The following is a 21,868-nucleotide window of genomic DNA, read 5'->3' on the forward strand; positions in this document are numbered from 1 at the left end:
GACCTTGCTCCTAGGGAAGCTGTGAGGATTACTGGGACAATGCATGGAAAGCACCTACCGGTGTTGAGGCAAAGTCACCATGGAAGTGCTCAGTAAATTACAGCAATTATTGGTACGTGCTGATCCTATCTCTCTATGAAACTATATATTCCTCAGTTACCAAGGACTGGGATTTTTTGTATTCGTGTGTTCCCTAGACCTGCAGACAAAGGATGCTCATTGCTGGAGTCCTGCCCAGGGAAAGCTTCCAAATGGCTCCTGAAGCCTGAGAACATAGCTTCCTGGATGCCACCAGAGTCCCTGCCTGCGGACCCCCAACTCCTCCAAGGTGAACCGCAAACATCGCTGCAGGACTCTTGCGATTCCATTCCCAACATCCTCCTCACCACAAGCTCAGCAATACCATGCAGTAGAGGAAATGCCATCAGAGAGATTTCCTTCTGGCTTATTTCTCAATAAAGACGTCCGGCTGCTATGCAACGAGCGTTTTAGTGGATGATGGGTTTCTACTGGCAACAACAAAGGATGGTGGCTGCAGGGGAGAAGCAAATAAAATTCTATCCCTACATCCTATTCAAAATTCCTCAACTCATCTGTAGTAATCATAAAGTTAGACAATGATTCCAAACAGGGGAAACAGTGGGATTAAATTAGGGTTGCCAGATTTCGCAAATAAAAATACAAGACAACCAGCTAAATTTTTTTTTTTTTTTTGCGGTACGCAGGCCTCTCGCTGTTGTGGCCTCTCCCGCTGCGGAGCACAGGCTCCGGACGCGCAGGCCCAGTGGCCATGGCTCATGGGCCCAGCCGCTCCACAGCATGTGGGATACTTCCTGGACCGGGGCACGAACCCGTGTCCCCGCATCGGCAGGCAGACTCTCAACCACTGCGCCACCAGGGAAGCCCCAACCGGTTAAATTTAAGGTAAACGGCAAATATTAGGGACTGTCCCGACATTACAAAATTTTCATTGTTTATCTGAAATTCCAGTTTAACTGGGTATCCTGTATTTCATCTGGTAACTCTAGATTAAAGTGGTACCACAGAACTACTTTATTTCTCTGACACAGGAGAATGCATCTTCAATTCAATTAATTGTTCTTTAACCACAGAAAAACTATGCAGGCCAGAAAGATAAGGTTCCCAAACTTAGCGAGAATCTCTGTATGAAGCTGGATTAAAGGGTCTATACAAGCCACCGTTTACTGAGGTTGTAACCAGCACTTTGCTAAGCACTTTATATGCACTATTAGCTCACTGAATCCTCAAATTAGCCCTATGAGGGAGGAGCATGTACTATTATCTCTATCTTACAGGTGAGGAAACTGAGGCTTAGGGGAGACAGAATCAAACCCCAGTTTGGGCCTCTCAATTTGAACCTAAAAATTATTAAGTCTCAAGGCCTCTCACCAGAGTCCCAGGCTCAGCCTACAATCTATCAGGTGTCCCTGAGCTAATTCCACATTCCCAATGCTCTGGTAAGTGAATTATATCTCAATAAAAGCTGTTAAAAAATGTTTATCCAATATCTACTTCTCTATCAATAAAACTGAGAAACTTCAATCCACAAAACACTCTAGAGCCACTTCGGTTGATGATTATAATTGCTTTTCCTCTCTGCCATTCTACCGCCAGATCTCAGCAATTTCACTTCTAATGAGCCTTTCCGCTAAAATTAAGGACAGAAAAAACAAAAAGGTGACCAAACCTTAAACGAGTTAAATCCTTCTGACTGGATACAACTCTGTTAAAGGATGCTCTGAAAATAAGACTAGAATCAAAATGAAATTTGAAAAATGTCAACTCAACACATCCATTTATCTCCATCATCACCAGTGATCATAGAGCTGGGCTACAATTGAGAAAATTGTAGCCATTACTGTAAAAAAGAAAATTCCCTGGGGACTTTCCTGGTGGTGCAGTGGTTGAGAATCTGCCTGCTGATGCAGGGGACATGGGTTTGAGCCCTGGTCCGGGAAGATCCCACATGCCACAGAGCAACTAAGCCCGTGTGCCACAACTACTGAGCACGCGAGCCACAACTACTGAGCCCGTGTGCCACAACTACTGAGCACGCGAGCCACAACTACTGAGCCCGTGTGCCACAACTACTGAGCCCAAGTGCCACAACTACTGAGCCCACTCACCTAGAGCTCATGCTCCGCAACAACAGAAGCCACCTCAATGAGAAGCCCGTGCACCACAACAAGAGTAGCAGCCATAAATAAATAACATTTAAAAAACAGAAAATTCCCTGGACATTCATTGTAAACAAAGGCCTCATTCTTACAGAAGGTACCACAGAACAGTTTTTCTCACCCCAAGGCTCACAGTCTTTAGAGCTGCCAGGGGTTTAAGAGGGAACAGATCCTCTATGACGTTCTTCTTTTCAGTCCAGTTTTTATCCACTTTCTCCAAGGTTACTCAATCTGACCCACGCCCACTCTAGTCTCACCAGACTGAAGGCCACAGCTTATATGGATACTCTAACCAATGGCTGGCATTACAGATGAGCATGAATGGCATGGATTTAAATCATTTTTAAAGAATGCAGTGTTTCCCTGAGACGTGTGGGCTATACTCTAACCACCAGAGTTCAGGACAAGGACTTTTCATCCTTATTCCCTATAAGGAAAACAGTTGGGTATGGTGACATTCTTCAAACACGGGAGTAGACAAAAGCGGGGGGGATTTCTTCATCATATTTGCCTTTCGGAGGCAATATATCTCCTTGGTAACAATTCTAAAAAAGAAAAAGGGGGGAAAAAAAAAAGCCTCTACTAAATCTTACACCTTAGCAGGCAGCCTAGAAAATATGCCTGTGATTCAGGCAAGATACCCATTACTTTTTCTCAAAGGATGCTTAGTTTGTTTCCTTTTGTTTGTTTTTATCAAAAAAGGGCCTCTAATATCTTTCCACGTGGATCTCATGGCTTTCCTCACCTATGAAATGGAGATGGTGGCAAGGGTGATAGCATCACTACCTTCTAAGGTTGTTTTGATGATTCACTGAGAGCGTGTACAGGATTTACAGAAGTCTGCCACGCAGGGCGTCATCGATACATATTAGTTAGGACTGTCACTATTCCCCAGCACAGCACTAGGAGCATGGATGTTAGCTTAGAGATGACAGGACGTAGAACTGTATGGTGTGTAAGACACGATTCAAAGGTTCCTGCGGAAATTCCCCAGCTCAAGACCAAAGAAGTGAATTAAAGCCATGTCAAAACAATTTTAAAAGCAAAGAAAAAGCAATCAGCCCTGGGCCCCAACCAACAACCACACAATTAAAGGTGCCTCAAGCACAGGAAACAGCACCTACAGTGAGCTGACGACTGAACCATACATACAAACACACACATTCCATCTGGAGCCTGTCTGTGCCCTGATGTTCCTCATAGGATGGGGAGGTCTGGACACTTGCTTTTTTTTTTTTTTTTTTAATTTCATTTTGGCCACGCCATGCGGGTTGTGGGATCTCAGTTTCCCAACCAGGGGTTGAACCCAGGCCTCCACAGTGAAAGTGCCAAATCCTAACCACTGGACCACCAGGGAACTCCCTAGACACTTGCTTAGACTGGAACAAGAAATAAGCCTGGCTCATCATCTCGACCCCTGCTTTCCCCTCACCCTGATGCCAAGACCTTCCAGCAGACAGACACCACACGACTAGGAGGTTCCAAGCACACGTGAGCACTGGAAACACGCTGCTGGGTTCCCAAGAAGAACTGCAGAAAGTCAGGAAATCACTGCACTACCACCACAAGCAGGTCTATTAATGAAGCACAAACAATGGGATTAGACAAGAAAAGAGAAAAAGAGCTTGGCCTTCTGAAGGTAGTTCAATGGAAGAGAAGCCCAAAATAAAGGGCCGGGGAGCGGGGGTACTCCGATGAGTCATAAAGAACAGACGTGAGTAAGCTGTGTGTCTCTATGATCCTCCCCAGCTCTGCACCCCAACATTTAAGTTAGGACAAATGTATTCATCATTCATCCACTTAGTCTGGGTTTTTTATAGTTATTTATTCTGCAGCCAGTGCTCTCTGGTTCACCATGCCAGACAAAGGCAAGATAAGTACGGCTCCTCTCAGAGCTCGCATTCAAGGATACGAGGAAGATAACAAGGTACCACCTCTAGATTTGCCCCAGTGGATCAGCCATTTCATTTAATACTGTGCGTCCCACTGCATCAGGCCAGTGAGTCAAGCAGGACAATAAGCAGCCGTGAAGCCAATTACAACGATGCTCCTGTGGCTTATGTCATTCCCTACAGCTGGCAGAACAAAGCCTCTCCGCCTCAAAGCATCACTGCTAGGGCTGCTGGAAGATCAGGTCAGTGGGGGACAGATGAGGTTGGGAGTCTCACCATATTGCAAATTAATAAGTTTCTCCTTATGACCATTTGTGGAGCGGCTATTATTTGCCAGTCACTGTGCAGACAACTGAGGATACAGCCCCAGACCCTGTCCTCATGGAGCTTAGAAGCTAGGCGCACCCTTCAGTCTAAGTCGTAAAAAGTTACGAGAAGGATCCAAAATACAGAGGACAAATCTCCAAAGGGGAAAGGGGGAACACATTAAAATATGCCTCTAAAAAAACCCATAGTGGGCTTCCCTGGTGGCGCAGTGGTTAAGAATCTGCCTGCCAATGCAGGGGACCCGGGATCAAGCCCTGGTCTGGGAAGATTCCACATGCCGTGGAGCAACTAAGCCCACGTGCCACAACTACTGAGCCTGTGTGCCACAACTACTGAGCCTGTGCCACAACTACTGAAGCCTGTGTGTCACAACTACTGAAGCCTGCACGCCTACAGCCCGTGCTCCCCAACAAGAGCAGCCACCACAATGAAGCCCGCGCACTGCAAGGAAGGGCAGCCCCCACTTGCTGCAACTAGAGAAAGCCTGCGCACAGCAATGAAGACCCAACGCAGCCATAAATAAATTTAAAAAAAAAAAAAAACCATAGTTGCAGTCTATCAACAGATGAATGGATAAAGAAGATGTGGTACACATATACAATGAAATACTACTCAGCCATAAAAAAGAACAAAATTCTGCCATTTGCAGCAACATGGAAGAAGTTGGAGAGCATTAGCCTAAGTGAAATAAGTCAGACAGAAAAAGATAAATACTGAATGATATCACTTACATGTGGAATCTTAAAAATACAACAGGGCTTCCCTGGTGGCACAGTGGTTGGGAGTCCGCCTGCCCATGCAGGGGACATGGGTTCGTGCCCCCGTCCGGAAGGATCCCACATGCCGCGGAGCGGCTGGGCCCGTGGGCCATGGCCACTGAGCCTGCGCGTCTGGAGCCTGCGCTCCACAACGGGAGAGGCCACAGCAGTGAGAGGCCCGCGCACCGCAAAAAACAAAACAAAACAAAAAAAAACAACAAACTAGTGCATATAACAAAAAAGAAGCAGACTAACAGATATAGAGAACAAACCAGTGGTTACCAGTGAGGGGTGGCAATCGGGGGGGGCGGGGGAGTAGGAGGTACAAACTATTGGATGTAAGATAGGCTCAAGGATGTATCATACAACACAGGGAATATAGCCAAACTTTTACAATAACTGTAAATGGAAAGTAACTTTTAAAAATTGTACACAAATAAAAAAAAATTTTTAATGGGATAATAAATTATAGATCTTACCTCAAAAAAAAAAAAAACCCACTGTTGTTACTCATGATAGTATTCAATGCTGTTAGAATTGTGACACAGCAGGAAAGGTGGCCACATTACTGAGGTTTGGTAGGTTTGCTGCAGAACACATTCCGGGTACCCCTTCAAGGCATTCCAGCTGGGAAGGAAGAGCCTCACCTCAGCAGGGCTGTGTGCATGCCCAGGAAGCTGCCAAAGGGCTGCTGGGCTTTAAGGAGACGCCCCCACCCCCCATACAGAGCAGCACAGCACAGCAGGTGAAGAGGCCCAGGAGCAATCCCATCTGGATTCTTCTCTCAGCTCAGCCTTATGTCCTACAGCCCTGAGCTAGGCAATTGCTCTCTTTGGGATATAGTTTCTGCAATTATAAAACTGCAAGAACAACAGAAAAAGGAGAAGTGTGGGAGCAGAGAGGGGGACACAGGACGATTTCACCGAGTGCGTGCACACAAACAACAGCCCTGAAAGCCAGCTTAAGATGACATGACTTGGTTCCTAGTGGATACTCTGTGCTCTTCCTCTTCCTCCTTCACACTACGAAGAACACTTTCGCCATCACCACCCAGGCAGGGTGTTTTTGAAAAGCAGCTCTTGGGCAATCTACAACTTCCTAAAATGATGCACGATGCTTGAACTGAGTGGACTCTTGGAACATAATATCCAGCTAGGCCCCAGCCAAACCCCCCACTTCCTTGCTGCTGACCCCAGGCAGAGACCAAAGGGGCCTGGCAATGGCCTAAGAGGCCAAGGCAGAAGGTCACTGAACAGGGAGGCCTGGGGCAGCTTCCCAAGGAAGTAGCACTTGAGCTGAGATTTGAAGGAGTAGTAGTTAGGGGAAAGGAGGCAGAGGAGGGCAGCATCAGAGGGAACTGTGTGTGCAAGTGCCAAGGCCCTGTGATGGGAGGCACGTGAGCATCAAAGGGGTCAGAAAAGGCACCTCGCAGCTGGAAAATGCAAAGATGGTACAAGATGAAACTGGAAAGGCAAATGGGCCAGACCAGGATACGGGGGTGCACTGGGGGCCGCTAAAGGGATTTAAACAGTAAGGTGACATGATCAGGTTTTTACTTTGCGAAGACCATTCTGGCTACCGAGGTAGTCACAAGCTAAACAATGAGTCTTGGTGGAAAATACTAGCAGCCACAAAATGGAGACAAGGGTCTGAGACACCAAGGAGGAAGGCTGGGGAAGAGAGGAAAGGAAGAAAGTTCAGGTGAAGGGAGATCCAGGTCTTTCCCTTGCAACTTGACAGCATCAACATCAACTGGGAGCTTGTGAGAAATACAGAGTTCCAAGCCCTATATTAGAACCTGATTTTAACAAGGTCCCCAGGCGACTTGGATGAGCATTGAAGGTTGCGAAGCACTGTTTCATCACAGGCTGGGAATTAGTCTTGGGAGATCATCAATTATACCACTGAGGTCTTGTATTTTTAAACCCAGCTTTAAACACAGTCTGTAGGGCTTCCCTGGTGGCGCAGTGGTTGAGAGTCCGCCTGCCGATGCAGGGGACATGGGTTAGTGCCCGGGTCCGGGAAGATCCCACATGCTGTGGAGCGGCTGGGCCCGTGAGCCATGGCCGCTGGGCCTGCGCGTCCGGAGCCTGTGCTGCGCACTGGGAGAGGCCACGACAGTGAGAGGCCCGCATACCGCAAAAAATTAAAAAAATTAAAAAATAAAATAAATTTAAAAAAAAAACACAGTCTGTAACGAAGCTGCAAAACCCAATACCTCCCGTAAAGCTTAAGTAAACTGGAATCACAGACGAGGCTTGCTGTGAAAGAACTCTTCCTAAACTAGCCAGGAGAGGAAATTGGCATCTATCTGCTCCTTGACTTTGCTAAATCTACACATATAGCAACCACGTAGGGCGACAACAGCTATGACACAATGAAGCATCCTTTATCTACCCTCAGAGGATCCAGTTATCACCTAAACAGAATCCAAGCCTCTGCCAAAGATTCCAGAAATACCTATGAGTCAGTCACCTCTGAGAGACACTCACACAACTATTCACCTTGCTACCCACTTGAAAAATGAACAAAGCCACTTGCAACATTCATCAATCTTGTAGATTACAATGCTATCTAATTATAAAGATACTTGTTGGCTCAGTCACTGCTTTTCTGTGACGCCTAAAATAAGTCCCTTAATCATTATGTGTCCCAGCTTTTCCCCAACTGCAAAACAGGAACCCTAGCATTTATGCCCCCAAGTATGCTTTACGGATTAGGGAAATGATGTTTTCAATGCTCTTAGATGTACATCTGTGCTATTTAGTTCATATAGCCTTGATTATGTCACTGTGCTACTCAAAACACTTACACTGGCTTCCCAGTATCCACTAAATGAAGACAGTCTCTTCACTGTGGCACCCAAGTCTTCTATAGTCTAATCCCCAAAACCCTGGCATGCTTATTGCACAGATGCTCCAGCCAACCCAGACTGGTTACGGTTCCTGAGCAAACTCAGGCCTTTTCAGTCTCTGCTTTAGCTAGTGAGATTCCTAGTAGAATCTCACTACTACTAGGAACCCTATTGCCAATCCCTCCTAAGTCCATACCCACTGTGTATTGAGATCCAAAGTATGTGTAGGCGTTGGCCAAAGGGGATGGGGAAGGCACCAGGGATACCAGGCAGAAAGAACAGAAATATTCAATGGGTTGAACCCATCATCCATTGGAGAAACCAAAATAAATTTAGGAGGACTGGAACACAGAGCACAGACATGAAGACAATGTGAAACTAAGGCGCAGGCAGGGGCCAGAGGACACAGGGCTCAGAAAGTACTATCAAGACATCTGCACCTTATCCTAAAAGGGCTAGTGAAAAGGTTCTTGGGCTTCCCTGGTGGCGCAGTGGTTGAGAGTCCGCCTGCCGATGCAGGGGACCCAGGTTCGTGCTCCGGTCCGGGAAGATCCCACATGCCGCGGAGCGGCTGGGCCCGTGAGCCGTGGCCACTGAGCCTGCGCGTCAGGAGCCTGTGCTCCGCAACGGGAGAGGCCACGACAGTGAGAGGCCCACGTACCGCAAAAAAAAAAAAAGGTTGAAAACAACCAAACTATAATACTTGAGAACTGTTTTAGGGAAGGCAGAAGGTACCTCTAAAAACGTCTTATGAACCTCTTTCAACCCACTGTGCCCACCAATGAAATTCAAACTGTTTTCAGGAAATATCTGTGGCAAATTTAATAGTAGTACATCGTCTCTTTTAACCTGAGATTATAATCACAGAACTATAGACCAAATAGGAAATCTAGCAATCATTTACTCTAAACCCTTATTTTAAAGATAAGCAAACTACAGTCCCCAGAGATTAAATGATTTGCTCAAAGACAGAGGCAATTTGTGGCAGAGTCAATATTCAAACCCAAGTCTCACGGATTTCTAGGCAAGGGAGAACGGGATGCAGTAAACATTCCAATATAGGAATCAAAGCATTCATTCATTCACTCAACAAATATTTATTTATGCACCAGATGCTATTCAAAGCACAGGGAATACAGAAGTGAACAAAGATTAATATCCTTGACCTTATACAGTTTTCATTCTAGTAGGGAGAGACAGACAAAAAAGAAACCATAATAAGTAAATTATATAGTATGTTAGAATGAGAAACGTACTACAGGAAAAAGTAGAATGGAGAAGTAGGATGGGAGGGGCTGCCAGGTTAGACCTCACCGAAAAAGCGTCAATTGAGCAAAGACTTAAAGAAGGTGGGAGTTTGCAGGATACTGAGGATTTGAAAGGTCATGTGATTTCTACCCATTCCATCATAATTTGCCTGTACGAAGTGCAGGTAATAGGTTGACATCCATCCACCAAGTTCAACAAACAAAAATCCGCAAAACTAACATTCTCTCTGATATACAGAAAAAAAACAATTCTCCTTCCAGCTTTAATAAGAGGCCTTGATAGGCTGATGAACTGGAATGTAGTGAAAAAGTGGATAAGGAGGGAATTTCAGGCTGGAAGCAAAACAAGTACATATTCTGCATTTTGATAATGAACCAAGACAATTTATTTCGGTTACTGCCAAATATGGATTAAAATGTGGGTCGCTTCCTGAACAGACCAGAAATGAAACTGAGATTGGCACCAAGTTCTCAAAACCTGATGATGAGTTGTCCAGAACAGAGAAAAAGCAGGCATCAAAAGAGGAAGAACAATGGAAATTACAACTCTTAGAGCTCAACCCCATCTTCCCCCCAGAGTATGCTGTGTAGTGGCAAAGGGTCACCATCATGATTCCAAGGAGCCAATACTTTCTGAGCCATCCTCACAATAACCCGATGAGGTGGGTACTTCTATCAGACTTACTTTACAGATGAGAAAACTCAGACAACTGAGCCTCTGAGAGGTTAAAATGCCCACACGGTTCACAAGCAACATGGACAGGAATAGAACCCAGGTCTGACTCCACAACCCATACTGGGGCTCAGCAAACTGTGGCCCCTGAGCCACGATGGGTTTTACCTTATTAAATGGTTGTAAAAGAAAAAAAAAAAAAAAGGCATAAAAGAAGACTATGCGACAGAGACTGTATGTTGCCCACAAAGCCTAAAACGTTTACTATCTGGCTCTTTACAGAAAACGTTCGCTGATCCTTGTCGTCTAATCCACTAAACTAGCCATCAGCAGATTCAAAACAAGCGCTGCAGGATATATTCTGCTTCCCAAATCATAAGTATCACAAGGGGAAACAGGCTCTGGAAAATGGAGAACTATTTTCGCGTACTGGCTGGGCTGTAAGATAATCAGCTGTCGCCTGGGAGGTTATGGATCTGCTACGTTACTTAATAGTTCTCATACAGAGTTGTGTGTTTTTTACAGTTTGTCCCAGCAGGGGCAGTCCCCTCTCACCCTCCTATCCACCAGACACCCCATGCCCTGCTCACTAGGCACGCGGCTCCCAAACACTATTCTCAGCTGCCCATGGTCTGCCCAATCCTGGTGGTCCCCAGGGCTTCCTCACTGTCTCATTTCTTGCCCTCCAAATCTGAATTTCCAGGGTTACTTTACTTAAAAATAGCCTGATAGCCCAAATTAACTTATCCAAACATGGCCAAGAACCATGAGATATTTGGGAAGCAGAGCCCTTTCTCTTCCCTGGATGACCCTGTTCAATCTATGCAGGCCAGGGTGGAGGAATTTTGTTGCCCTGGCAGCCCAGCAGCTATCCCCTCTTCTTCTGTATTTACAGCACCCTAATACTCCTCTGGGAAACCATCCATTCCTGACACTTGGAACATGGACCTCATATGCTGTTGACTCCACTCTGGGCTCAGGCCAGGGGAGCTTCAAGGATTATCTCAAGGATGTGCACGTGATTCAACGAAAAGCCAATGGGAACCACGCTCAGGGCTTCAGTTCGAACTCTTGGTCACAGGTCCTCTTGCCAACGTGAGGGAAGAGGCTGAGAATGGCATCAACCTATAGGAAAACAGCATGGAGAGATGCAGAGAGACTGGGGCCTACAGACACCGTGTGAGCCACGGGACCCGGGCTGGTCGGAAGTCAGAACATCCCTGGGCTTTCCAGCTCCAGACTACAATCAATTCTCTTCCTGCGTAAGCAGCCTGGACTGGGTCCTCCCTCCCTCGAGATAGAAAGTGGCCTGTCTGGCATGGTCAGAGTGGAATGGAATCGTCATGTCTACAATGTGCTTTATGAAAACCGACTGCAAGGATGGTGATAACAAAAGCTGCCTTCACAGTCAGCAAAGTACCTCACCAACACTCCACGTCCATGCTGACAGCAGGGGAAGCTCGCCCCTCTTCTCCCAACTGCTCCCGGAATGTGGGGCTCCCTGAGAGCTGTCCTTCTCATTTAAGGCCGAGTTACCTGATTAGAGCTGAGACCAGTGAGGCTAAAACAGTTAAGACTCTCACAGTCAGTCTTTCAAATTAGTACACTTGATCTCCTCCCACCGAAAACTAGTAACCCTCAAGCCTCCAAGGGAAAACAGAGAAAAAAGGCAAAGGGAATTTAACAGTCAGTGGGTGAGTTCTCTTGCTTCTATTATGTCCAAGGTTGCTCGGCAACGGGCCTCAGCCTTGTCATTCCTGTGGAAGAGCAAAGGAACGAATGTCAGACCTCCAGGTCACGCAGCATGTCCTGTTTATGCCCCGAGACTCCAGGGCAGGGGTGGGTTCGTGCTGTTCTACAAAAGTGGCCAAATCCAGCCCACAGAGCACCTGCTGTCTTCAGGGGCTCTCCCACACCGGCCTCGAACTTTCCCCTTCAATGAACGTAAGCTGTGGATGTGGATGTGCCCCCAAAACAGATTAAAAATACTTTCAGAAACACCTTGCTAGCAAAACAGAGAAAAGGTTCTGACACGGAAAGAGCTCTGTTTTTATTTATGAAGATAGTAGAAATCAGCAGGGAGCGGAGGGCATGGTGCACAGTCGGGAAAACACGGGCCAGCTGGTGTTTCAGGTTCAGGACTTTCTGGAATCCTCCATGATCCTGTGCATTCCCTGGCCACCTCCAAGGATTTGGATGCCGAAAGCACTGCCACAATGCTCTGTGACTCTAGGTCATGAGCTCATTTCCAACAACTGAGAAGTGAGTGGGGACAGAGATTTCTGCCTTTGGCAACACGTTTTAGAAGTAACCGTGGCACCAGAGCCCTGCACAGTCAGTACACTGCAAGGGAGGGAGGGAAAGAATGTGGGTCAGTGAGTCTCTAGTGCTCAGATGTCGCCAAGCAGGGCATACGTGTGCACACAGAGAGAAGTGATGCTGTTTCTTCTCTCTCCCTGCCCACTCCTAAATTAAATATCTAAGAACGGTGGCTTTCCACACAAAACAGAGACAGAGCCCAAGAAAGACAGGGACAAGAAACTGATGCTCGTGCTTAAATTCTATTTAGCAAGACAGCAGTCCTAGAAAGTAAAGGACTCTACGGGAAGCACTGTCTTTTGTTGGCTGATTCCTGTTAAGACCCGTTTGTCCACATAAAACTATCCAAATGAAGTGATATTCAATCTTGTAAAAAAGTCACGACAAGGTTTCAGAAAAATTTTCTACAGACAGTGTGCCTGGGTGGGAGTAATACCCTGGGAGAACAATGTGGTTCCGGCTGGAAACGCTGTCAGCAAACAACATACAGCCTGCAACACGAACAAAAGAAATATTTTTTAAATCTTTTTGGAGGAAAATGAAAAACAAGTCTTTCAAAATTGATTATCAGGCTTATCAAGGATGCCTTCCCATTTGTGCTACTTTAACTAAAATGACTGTTAAAACTTAACACCTTTAAATGAGAGGGTACAGAGACTACCCTAATTTTCAAAATCTCTCTTTTTAAAGAAAAAGACATGAACAGTCAACCTCGTTGACTTAAGAATCAGCTGTAAGTCCCTTTCTTCTAGGTGTGAAGATTATGAAAAGAATCACCTCATAGAAGGTTAACTGGCCCAGCCCAGGGGACCTAGGCCTCTCGCGTGGTGCTACTTATGACACAGATTTTAATACATTAGATTTCTCTTTCCTTTCCTCTGCCTCTTGAACATAAAGATAAAGAGGTAAAGAAAGATCTCAGAGAGAAAAAGAGCCAGCACAGACAGAGGGATGGGCAGCAAGGAGGAGGTGGGTGAAGCCTCAAGCAACTCTTCGTTCTGATTCTTGCTTTTCCTAACTCATCACCATTTCCTGTGCTACCCCAAAGGTAGACTGGATTGTCACCCAATCAGAGCAGTCACATCTGATCTGCCCAAGAAGGACTCTTTAAACAAAATAAAATCTAAAGAGAACCAAGAGATGCTTGAGGCCATGAACACTCAGAGTTGCTTTCAGAACACACAGTCAAGTGGTCGGGCTCTTTGAAGGGACACTTGCTATCATTCATTCAACACGCACTGGGGAGTTTAAAGGGTGGGACAGGTACATTACCTATAAAATGGGGTAACGGCATAGAGGAGGGGGTCACGTGGTCAGGGGAGGACTCCTTAAGGGGACCTTTGGCTGAAACCTGAAGGAGGAGAAGAAGCCGACCCCATGAAGAGCTGTAGCAAAGGTGTTCCAAGCAATGGAAAGGTCCTATGGCTAGAAAGTGCCTTGTCCTGAATCCCCGGAGAAGCCAGCCTAGATATGTTCTCAGAATGTTGTGTGCTGTTATTTTCCTCAGAACCGCCTGAGTGTTCAAGTCTGCTGAGAGACAAGAGTGATGGGGAGGTGGCGGGCGGGGGGGAAATAAAAGGACTGGAGTTCGAAACGGAGATAACTCATGACCAGAGGATGGAGACCACCAACCTCCACTTAACACCAACACTTATCTAAAAGGCAACTTTTTGTCCAGTCCTGCAACAGATACTTAGGTTAGACTTAAGGATAGAACTCCCTGTTAGAAGTCAGCTGCCTGCTCAAAAAAGTGAAGGTGTTCACCTCTAGGTAGTGAGGCTAGGGGTGGGGTGGGGCAGGCACCCATGGGATGTGTTACTTTTAGAATGGCTTCTGACAAGTCAGCATCCCAAACAGTCCTGAAGAAGCTGCAGAATCTTGTGAGTGGATGTGTGTAAAACAAAGACATCAATATAGTAATGACCAGAGTATGAAGCCCAGTCTAATTTCTAGAGATAATCCCCAATACATGGGTTCATCTCCAGTGAGAAAGCCAGAGACTCAGATGTAGACACTGCACAAAGACAGTTTTTTAAATATCTATATTATTCCTACCTTACAAAAGGTGAAGTCATCAGTCATTAGAGTAGCAATAGCTGCAGTGACTTGGGCCCAGATGCTGTTCACAGCTAGCTCATTTAACCCTTAGAGTGTTCTCAAGCAAGCACTATTATTCCCACTTTATAAATGAAGAAACAGAAGATTTAAGGGAATGGGCTAAGATTATAGTCAGTAGCATAGCACTGGTTGAGAGCAAAAGAGTTCACAGTGGATAGAGGCTCCAATCCTGAGTCCAATACTTTTTACTTGGATGAATTACTTTTGCTTTCTGTGTCTCAAGTTTTCCAGTCTATAACTGCGGTATTAGTACATACCATATAATACTGTTGTGAAGGTGCAATGAAATAAAGTTTGTAAAACACGTAACAAAAGGTTCTGACATATAATAAAGTTACATGGTGGTAAACATGCTATTACTATTATTATTGTTCAAATGAATGTAACCACATGCATTCAATATATGGGACTCTTCATTCTGTGGAACTCTCAAAAGACATCTTTGTCTCCAAGGTTCTGCTCAACTGGCAGGAAAAAAAAGGGAACAAGTAAAGAGATGGGAGCTGAATCTTAAAGATATGGAAAGAAATGGGACAGCCTATATACATTTGCCTAAGGAGCTAATGATGGCATAGCTAAAAGAAAGTTCATTATAGATTGGTTAATGATCGTGGAAAAAAGAGAGAAACAACCTAACTGTCCAAAAGTAGGTCATTAGTAAGTCCTGAAACAGTACACATGGAATATTACACAGCCACTAAAAACAATCTCAGAGAGTGGGTAATGATATGGAAAGATGATCATAACCTGAGTAGAAAAGATGATAAAAACCAAAATGAGTATCTCTAATCGGTACTATTGGTATGATTTGTATTTTATTCACCTGTAATTTCTAAGTTATCTCTCATCAACATGCATTACTGGTATAATCAGAAAAAAAAATTACAAGTTTGTTTTTGGAATGCTTGGTTTGTTTTGTTTTGTTTTTTTAATGATTAGCCTACATGATGAAAAAGGCCAGGGATATACACCTCAAAAGAAGGTAGAAGGTGCATCCTGCTTTTTTCATGTTAACGACTTTGCGAACCACGGGGTTGTCAGCGGGAGGGAGAGAGATGTAAGCTCTCTGATCCAGGTCTCATTTACATATGTCCAAAATAAATTGTTTCCAGAGATTCTACTGGTAAAGACTCAGATTTCATACCCACTTTCCTAACCTTATCCTAAATAGGTTTCTAGGTCCCCAATTGGCATTATAAATATACATAATTATATCTGGACCTATTCAACTAACCCAAATACCATGCTCTCATTCAGTGTCCCAAAATTTATTTTCGTGAAATATAAATCACTGACCCACTTTTGTTGAAGACAATCTTAACAGCACCCCCATCTCAATGATAAAAAATGAGGCTTGCCATCAGGTCCCCTTAGAGAAGAAAAAAATAAGGTCCCCATCAGAAAAGCTAACCAGCTGGCCAGCCGTTCTATACCCTCTCTGGTTCTGAGCATCCTTTCACCTCTGGAATCTAACACAGGAAGTGTAACAGGAAAGGGGACCCCACACAGTGTTTTCTACAAGATGGGACCACTGATAGCCCACATTTCTTCCCAGTTCTACAGATTCACAATCACCTCAAATCTAGAAGTCTTTTTAACTACAGCCCTAAAACTCTGGAAATTGGTTTCAGGTCATTCCCTTAACAAAAGTCTTTGTTTTTCCCAAAATCAAGAGGTTAGAGATCAGTCACTTTTTTGGCCCTTTAGCAAGGCAAAATGGAGTGGGGGGAGGGCACAGTGAAAGAATGAGAGGAAAAAAGAAGGGAAAGAAAAAGAAGGGACAGAAGCAACTGAGAGAAAGAGAAAACAAACAGATGGTAGAGAATGCGTTAGCTACATCTGGGCTGGCAGTTCCTAGAACAATACAAGGTCTTTTGTAGGGAAGAAGGACTTTCATGTTAAGACCTTAGATAGCCCCAAACCACTGCCATTTCAGCACCTATGAAACTTACTTCTTTACCAACAGTTCCTAAAATAAAGCTAAAACCCTCCAAATGTGACTATCCAAATCAGTGTATCACTGAAATTTTGTCCTCTGTAGAAATAAAGGATGTTACTCTCTTCAGCTCAAAACAAAGGAATCTACCTACTGGATACTGGGTGTTCCTTCCCACTTAACACCAGGAGATTACTCTCTCCAAAGTAAGATCAAAACCCAGAGAAGGGCTTCCCTGGTGGCGCAGTGGTTGAGAGTCCGCCTGCCGATGCAGCGGACACGAGTTCGTGCCCCGGTCCGGGAAGATCCCACATGCCGCAGAGCGGCTGGGCCCGTGAGCCATGGCCGCTGAGCCTGTGCGTCCGGAGCCTGTGCTCCGCAACGGGAGAGGCCACAACAGTGAGAGGCCCGCATACCGGAAAAAAAAAAAAAACCCAGAGAAAGACAGGATAAAAGAAGTCCTAACCAGAGACCTACATGCACTCAGGAATGAATGTGAATTAGGCCTGCCGCACTAGCACATTTGTCAGGGGGGTGAACAGAACAGAGAAGGAGTTCCAGATTCAAACACCCTGGCACTGAAAATGCAGCATTCTGGAGAAGCACAAATTGTTTGAATGCACTGAAGGAAAAGGATATGTAGCTTAACACTATCTAAGGAGAGAGCAGACAGGAGAGCACCACACTTTGGACCGTGGGTTAAAATCCTGAGGAAGTGGTTGCCTAGGGCTGGGGGGAATGGGAAGGATGTTGGGGATGATGGCTAAGGAGTGCAGGGTTTCTTTGGGGGATGATGACCAAACATATTCTATAACTACTTGTGGAGATGGATGAAAAATTCTGTGACCATACTAAGAGCCATGAACTGTACACTGTAAATGAGTGAACTGTGTGGTATGTGAATTATATATCTCATTAAGCTGCTTTAAAAAGTCCTGAGACAGGACCTCCAAGGTCTCTGCCCACCATTGCCTAACCCATGCTGGCACATTTGAGGAGCTCAGTATCTTGCTGCTTGAGATGTCACAGTAAAAGACATGAGTCATCCTTCTCCTCTGTAACATTTCACAAGTCTTTCATTTAAGATAACCACCAAAAGCATTTCAATCTTCCTTCTTAAAGAGACTCAGTTCTCCAGATCTGAGGGGAGGGGGAAGATGAGACCCCAACATTCAGAACTGAAACTTGTGAAAACAAGCCAATTTTGGGTTCTCGTCAGTTGATGACCATCTTTACGCTTGAACTCTGTGCCTCAAAAAAAAAACCCCAAGCCCTGTTGGGTTGTCTTTTCATTGCAGTATGGTGTGAACTCATGCCAGCCGGAAGAGGTGGGGGAGAAGGAAGCAAGCCAAAGACAGATCCCAAAAGACACGGGGGCCAAAAGCTCTCAGTTCCACTCCAGTTTTCTATGCAGTGGAGCAGAGCTTCCCTGCTGGGAAACTGATTCCAAGCATGCTGGCTCTGTAAAGGGGAAATGGGATTTCTTTCCGGAGCCAGAACCATCTTGTAGCTCTACACAGAGCTGGCAACAGTGGTAGCTTGCTGACCTTGCACACTGAGCTCAGGGCGGCTTCGATCAGAGGGCCAGGAGATGGCAGCAAGCAAAGCCATCTGTAGTCTCCAAGGCCTGGTCAGAGGACCAGATGCCTCGGGCGCAGCCGGGACTGGGCCAGGCATCCCTCCCCAGGGCTTGCCTGGCCTCCATACCTCCCACAGCCAGAGTTGTGAGACTGATGCTCGGCTGGGTACCGGCCCAGGGCAGGATTTGTGTCAAACATCTCAAGGCACTAGTCAGATACAATAGGCGGCAGGAAAGCCGCAGGGCCCATCACCCCGGAGTCCCACCATCAGTGGCTGCGTCTGCTTTGTCACCCAGCCCTCCCACAGAGGCTGAAAACCAGCTGAGATCAGAACAGAGATAAGGAGGAGCGGGTTGCCAGAAATGAGTTGCCCGAGGGCAGCTCTGAGGCAGCAGGTGAAGGTGAGCCTTCTCTGGGTTTGGGGCACCTCACCTTCCAGGACCATCTGCCAGTCCCTCTACTGCTCTCCCCAAGACAAGAGTCCCCCCTAGCTATGCAACAGCTCTGACAGCTCATTACGCTTCCTCAAGGTTTTTAGAGAAAAAAAATGTGCAACGTAATTACAAGCTCTGACCCCAAATGACTTTAACCCTGACAGGACTCACTGTGGGAAAATGTGTGCCCTGTGTCTGCCCGTGAGCATGAAGTTTCCCTGCAGGAGCTTCTCCGACCCCCAATGCCACAGAAGGGTCCTGGCTCACAGGCCAAGCTCATGGGACAACTGGATCCCAGGCATGGAGCCACATGCTGAGATATCTGAAGTCGGGAGAACTCGCACCCTTTGGAGACAATCCCCCATCATTCCTTGACCTGCCATAACTTCCCCTTCCAGATACCTGAGGACCGCCGGCATAGCTGTGCACTGCAAGGAGGGGACAAAGGATCTGAGACAGGCTTATGTAGAATCTCCTCAGGCCTATTCAACTTAATGTGTGGTCCGAGGACCCCCTCCATGCAAACCACCTGCGGAGGTCCCTGGAAGGAATGCAGATTTCCAGACCTCACCCCAGAGCCTGTGTACCATAATCTCCTTGGGGGGAATCCAGGAATCTGCAATTAAGGAAATTCTTACACACATTCACATTTAAGAACCGCTACCTTATAACAAGGACAATCTAGAAATGACAATAATGACATTCTGATCACAGGGCACTTACCATGGGCCTGCTTACCCTGCTACTCACAATACCTACAAGAATCTCATTTATTCCTCAGAATCATATTGGAAGGTGAATATTTATCACCCTCTCACTTAAACTGCTTTCTCTAGTTTCACCTCCAAAGGGCAAATCCAAAGACCTTCGAGCGAGCCCTCACCCAAACTGCCAGGAGGACACACCGCGTACTTAACCAGAACAAATCTCTCCATCCCTATTCTACCCACCTATTCTGCGGAATGTGGATACTCCCCACAATTACAGCCCCCACTCTCTCCTCTTACTCCGTGCCAGGGGTTCTCTACCTGTGCTGCACAAGCGGTACCTGGAGAACCTTTAAAATTCCCCAGGCCCAGGCTACAGCCCAGACAAAATTACATCAGAATCTCTGGGGATGAGTCCCAGACTCATCTACCTGGAGGGGATTTCAATGGACAGCTAAGGTGGAGAACCACTGCCTGGACCTCTAATAGCATCTGGTGAAACCCAAACCTACAGCAGTACCTCCATCTCTCTCTAGAGCACCTGACCTGTGCTCCCCACCACCTGGTAGGTGTCTCCACCTGTAGGTCCCATGGAAACAACTCAGCAAGGACACTTAACCCTGTATCCCCCATCACACACCACGGTTCTTCTCCTGGGGTTCACAGTTCAGCCAGTGCCCCGAGCCCTAAGACAGAAACCCTGGGGACACCCCTGCTCCTCCCTCCTCTGTCCACTGTTGACTACGTTCTCTTCAGCCACACCAGCAGGTCTCCCATGAAAAGTGCCATGGAATCTTGATTTCTCCTCTATAATTTATGGGCGTTTGTTTGAATATTCAAATAACGATTCCATTGAGTAAAACAGATTTTCAGTAAAGTGTAGTCCCCGCCACTTGCTCTGCATACTCCCTGGCACAGTGCCACCTACCCTGACACCTGTACCTTAGTCTGAGAAGCACATCTTTTTTTTTTTTTTTTTTTTTTTTTTGCGGTACATGGGCCTCTCACTGTTGTGGCCTCTCCCATTGCGGAGCACAGGCTCCGGACGTGCAGGCTCAGCGGCCACGGCTCACGGGCCCAGCCGTTCTGCGGCATGTGGGATCTTCCCGGACCGGGGTACGAACCCGCGTCCCCTGCATCAGCAGGCGGACTCCCAACCACTGCGCCACTAGGGAAGCCCATGAGAAGCACATCTTTGCCCTTCCCTCCTCTCCCCTCCCGGCATGATGGCCACATGTCCGTTCTCTCACACACTTCTGCTTCAGGGCAGTGCGAAGCAGAGTGGAGCTCAAATCACTGGTAAAATATAAGACTATTTTAGATGATACAATGACAAATATTGTTCAATTTAATGATTATGATTTAATGACTATTTAAAGATATTCTAGAAAAAAATATATTGCTAACCACATCAAACCTATGATTTCAGAATGCTATAAAGTTCCCGTTTGAAATAAACATAATTTTTAATGAGTAGACCTTTTCAAAATAAATACATGTGGTAAAGGTGGGGCAGAAATAACCTAGGTGGTTTTAAAAGACTGATGGTTAGGAACACTGTTTCCTTGGACTTGATGTCTTCACTTGCCTCTCCCCAAGTTCTCTGCTCCCTCCCCCAGAGACCCTTTTAAACTGATAGGAATCATTGTACTGTGGACTGTCTGTTCTCCCCTGGCCTCCTGAAGAGCAGGGACTATGCCCGCCCTGTCCCAGAACTCCAATACCAGGAGCCTTCCACCCCAACGTGAGCAGTCCCAGGCACGGGAATAGAGACCACAGCCAACACGTGCCTTCCACCGGGGAAGTGCTAAGCTCTGCCGAAGAGGCAGCCAGAAGAGAGAAGGACAAAAGCGCCCAGCTCCCTCGCCACTCCCCAGAGAAGCTTCGCAGACAGACAAGGTGTGCCTACTGGCCCAAAGTCACGGTCTCCAGTCACCAAAGGTGGGAGACTGCCCTCCTTTACACCTGCCAAACTTCCGAAATAATGTGCACACTGCACAAAGATAAAAACTCAACAGCACCCTCACTAGAACCACAAACAAGCTCTCTGGAGCCCCGCATGCAAGTGATCCCCAATCCAGCTCTGTCTCATTTTAGGGAATGACTTTGTTGTGACTTCGGATCCCAGAATGAACAGTACATACAAACTGGGGAGTAGGAAATGGAGAAAATTCTAAGTGTTGTTTTATTACAGATGCCACCCTATAATAAACCAAATAGTGAGTTTCCTTTCTACTCTAAAATGTGATTTATAAAATTCAGTTCACTCAGAGCTTTTCAGAAACACTCCTATGAGATATTCATTGAAATGAAAAATGTACATACCCTCTGGCCCAGCAGTTCCATTTCTAGAATGCATCCTACAGATCTACTCACTCATATGCCCATGACAGGTACCAGGAGGTTCACAGCGGCATTGCTTATAATGGTAAAAGGTTGGAAATCATCTAAATGTCTACTATTTGGGGACTGATTAAATAAACTATGTTATGTCCATCCAGTGCAATATAATGCGATGCTAAAAATGAATTTGCTCTATACATTACCAATGTTGAATAATATTCAAAATACATTAAAATCGTGCAAAATGCAAAAATATGCAAAACAGTGCATATGGTATGCTACTGGAGAAATATATAAATCTGTATTTGCTGGCACATGCATAAATTATATCTGAAAAATATTCAAGAATGGGTAAAATGTTGCCTGCAGTAGAACAACTAAGGATTTGGAGACAGGAGAAATTTGAGGATGCCAACATTCCTTCTTGTCCCCTCTAAATTGTGTACTATTTATAGGTATTA

General features: G+C 45.9%; 1 protein-coding gene across 9 annotated transcripts in view; it reads right to left on the reverse strand.

Moving 5' to 3' along the window:
- Window positions 1-21,868, reverse strand: part of ARHGAP26 (Rho GTPase activating protein 26) — a 519,366-nt gene that overhangs the window by 485,155 nt on the left and 12,343 nt on the right. For 2 of the 9 annotated variants that reach the window (XM_032627455.1, XM_032627456.1), the window contains exon 1: window positions 5,823-6,812. The exons of the other annotated variants lie outside the window; for them this stretch is intronic. The gene's annotated coding sequence lies outside the window, so the exon portion shown is untranslated. Of the gene's footprint in view, window positions 1-5,822; window positions 6,813-21,868 lie in introns of those variants that run through there. 9 annotated transcript variants of the gene reach the window in all.

The sequence above is a fragment of the Phocoena sinus genome, chromosome 3 (assembly GCF_008692025.1).
Source record: "Phocoena sinus isolate mPhoSin1 chromosome 3, mPhoSin1.pri, whole genome shotgun sequence".
Lineage (NCBI taxonomy): Eukaryota > Metazoa > Chordata > Mammalia > Artiodactyla > Phocoenidae > Phocoena > Phocoena sinus.